The sequence below is a fragment of the Trifolium pratense genome, linkage group LG7, assembly GCF_020283565.1.
Source record: "Trifolium pratense cultivar HEN17-A07 linkage group LG7, ARS_RC_1.1, whole genome shotgun sequence".
Taxonomy (NCBI): Eukaryota; Viridiplantae; Streptophyta; class Magnoliopsida; order Fabales; family Fabaceae; genus Trifolium; species Trifolium pratense.
The window spans coordinates 11,744,829-11,748,484 of NC_060065.1; the positions used below are offsets into that span (position 1 = coordinate 11,744,829).

Genomic DNA, 3,656 nt, shown 5'->3' on the forward strand with positions numbered 1-3,656 from the left:
TAAGCATATTTAAGGCTATTTTTAGGTAATAATGTAAAGAAGTTGATCATAATGAGTGAAAAAGGAGCCGAATCGAAGGTTGAGTGCTGCGCAAGCAAAACAGGAAAAATTTGAATTTAAAGCTGCGCCCGTGCGCATGGCGCAATTGAGCGCAAATTGGAGGCTCAAGTTCTCTGTAGGCTGCGCCATGGCGCCACAGGGCTGCGCATGGCGCATTTAAGGATGCTTTTGATGGAGAACATCACTGGTTTCTGCGCCATGGCGCAGAGAAGCTGCGCATGGCGCAATTAAAGCTTGCTAATGAAGTGTGAAACTCTGTAAGCTGCGCCATGACGCAGAGGAGCTGCGCATGGCGCAGGATGAACATCTGGAAAATGAACCCAGAACTGGAGCTGCGCCACGGCGCAGCTGTAACTGCCTCTTTGCGCCAGGGCGCAAGGGCCTGCGCATGGCGCAGGTTCGAAAAATTATAAATAGAAACAGAGTTTCCAGTGCAGGGGTTCGACTTTTTAGATCCAGAACTCAGATTTTAGCTCAATCTCGCAACTCCTTTTGTTCTCTTAGCTGAAGAAGATGAAGATAATGCAAGACCAAAGCAAGATGGTGAAGATGTGCAAGATCATGGCACACTAAGCACCAAGATTGGGAGTTCGAGGTGAAGATTATGGAGCACACATTCGAGTGAACTTCTCACAAATTGTAATCGGTGTAATTAACTCAATTCATAACTTCTTTGATTGTAATGCTTTCGTGTTTTCTAGCTAATCACATGAATGATATTAGTAATTGAGTGCATATGAGAATATGATTTAGTTATGGAAATAAGAAGTATGAGTAATCAATTTGTGTTTAAGAGATTAGATGTTGATTGATTATGTTAATTGAATCCTGTATTGAAAAACCTCAATGAATCACAAATCGCTTAAGAGATTAAGGATTTGTGATTGATTGAGAGAATTGGATTGCAAGAGATTGAATCCAATTATTAACGATTCATCATTGAGTGAGTTAACCGATTCAATTGAGTGTGAGTTCACGTGTTGCCTGCGAAATAGTCCGATCCGACAAACTCTCAATCATTTGAAAACCTTTTGAAACTAAGAATAACTGCGATACGAGTTTAATACAATCCCTGAGGAAACGATAAATCTTAAAGTACTACTCGACGACTTTCGTATACTTGCGAAAAGATCATCAAGTTTTTGGCGCCGTTGCCGGGGATTGTTGATCAATTCGGCGCGGAAATTGTATTCGTATCTTTACTTTTTCTGTCAATTTTAGTATACTCTGTTTTCCACAGTTTTACGCTTGGTGTGTTGTTTCTTTGTGCATGCGACGTACAGGTACCGCTGATCTTCAATACGATCCAGAGATCGAAAAGACAGCGAGGGCGAATCGCAAAGCAGTGAGGGAAGCACAAAGAGCTGCTACTCGAGAAGGAAACAATAACATTACCGAGGAACTTGAAGCAGCAGATTTTGAGATGGATGATCCAGTTGAGGCTAATCCACCACCGCCTCCGCCACCACCACAAAGACGCACTTTAGGTGATTACGGAAGGCGAGACAATGACGTACTAGCCAACCAAGGCTTCCAGCCGGCCAATCCGGTATCGTTTGACATCAAGAATACGGTGTTGTCTGCACTCAAAGAGAATCCTTACTCCGGAGCAGAAGCTCAATGTCCGAATCTGCATTTATCCCACTTCTATGAGGCGTGTGACTACACGGACCCTCCAGGGGTAAGTGAATCCGAAAAAAGACTAAGGTTGTTCAAGCACTCACTTTTCAGAAGAGCGAAAGACTGGTTAGATACGATCCCAGCTGGTACAATCGAAACATGGAGACAACTTGAGAGGAAATTTTTGGACCGCTACTTTCCCATTCACAAGTTCTTGGAAAGGAGAGCGGAGATCAGTAATTTCGAGCAGGCTGATGGAGAAACACTTTATGATGCTTGGGAGAGATTTAAGGTGTGTCTCAAGAGGTGTCCCAACCATGGTTTCGACGGTCACCACCAAATGCAGATGTTCACGCAAGGCCTTAGGGCGCAAACTCGCATGATACTAGATGCATCAGTTGGGGGTTCTTTGAAAAACCGAGATGAAGCGGAAGCAAGAGAGCTAGTGGAGAGTATGGCACAAAATGAGTACCGTGCTCAAAACGATCGTGGTGCTAAGAAGAAGGGAGGAGTGATAGAGCTGGACACACAAAGTGTTTTATTAGCACAACAGAAACTCATGACTAACCAAATGGAGACTATGATCAAGTTACTCTCAAATCCTCAAAGTGGTACTGCTCAAGTTGGTAAAGTGAAAGGGGTTCGATGTGATTTCTGTTTACAAGACCACCCTAACGGAGGATGTTTTCCGGAAGGGTCGGAAGAAGCAAAATACCTAGCTAACTTCAGAAAAATCTATCCCAACAATAATGCAAATTCTGGTTGGGGTGGTGCTCAAACGCAAGGTGCTAATCAGCCAAGACCTCCGTCGAGGTTAGAAGAGACTATGACAAAGTTTATGCAGATGACTCAAGGAAACCTTGAAGCGATAAGGAGCAGCCAAGAGACTTCCAACAAAAATCACGAAGCATCGATAAAGAACTTGGAACTTCAGATGGGCCAGCTTTCTAGACAGTTTTCCAATCTGCAAAACACAGGTGGTTTCAGAGGAAATACGACGGACAACTCAAAGAATGAGTCTTGTAAAGGTATAACCTTGAGAAGCCGCGAACTCCCTGACTTGGTAGTAGCAGAAAAACCAGTAAAAAAGAGAGAAATTGAGGGAGAAGTTGAAAAAAATAAAGAGAAGGTTGTAGTCGAAAATGAAAAATCAAAAGAGGAAGTTGTAGTGAGTGAAGATGAGGAAGAAGTAGAGAAGAAGGGTGAGGTAGCCAAGGAGACTGAATCCAAAGCCAAGGAAAAAGGAAAAGGGATTGAAGTTTCACCGCATGCTAGGGTGCCTTACCCTAGGAAGAAGAAAGTCAAAAACCAAGACCGTGAGTTCCACAAGTTCATGAAAGTTTTGAATAAGTTGGAAATGGCTATACCATTAGTGGAAGCATTGGAGCAAATGTCATCTTATGCTAAATTCTTAAAGGAGCTGCTCACAAAGAAAAGGAAACCAATGGAAGACGATACCATAGACATGACGGAGGAATGTAGTGCTCTTATTCAAAGGAAGCTACCACAAAAGCGGAAGGATCCGGGTAGCTTCACCATCCCTTGTTCGATTGGTAATCTATCGGTTGGTAGAGCTTTGTGCGATCTAGGGGTCAGCATCAATCTTATACCCTTATCCATGATGAAGAAGATAACCGGGGCTGTAGCAAAACCAACGAAAATGAGTTTATCCTTAGCCGACAGATCCATTGTCCATCCGGTAGGAATTCTGCACGATGTATTGGTAAGGGTGGCTGAGTTTGTTTTTCCAGCTGACTTTGTGGTATTGGATATGGAAGAGGACAAGGATTGGGAGCCGTTGCTATTGGGTAGACCATTCTTGGCAACCAGAAGAGCTCTCATAGATGTGGAATTGGGTGAGTTGATGCTGCGCACCGATGGTGAGCAAATTCTTTTCAATGTTTTCGAAGCCGTGAAGCAACATGATGATGATCCTCAATGTTTCCGATAGAGTTGGTTGATGAGGTAATTGAGGA

The 3,656-nt window shown here is 43.4% G+C and overlaps 1 non-coding gene across 1 annotated transcript; it reads right to left on the reverse strand.

Moving 5' to 3' along the window:
- Positions 1 to 1,897: 1,897 nt before the first annotated feature.
- Positions 1,898 to 2,004, reverse strand: LOC123900178. Its single transcript, XR_006805830.1, has one exon. It is a non-coding gene; the product is annotated as a small nucleolar RNA R71 (small nucleolar RNA).
- Between the last annotated feature and the right edge of the window lie 1,652 nt (positions 2,005 to 3,656).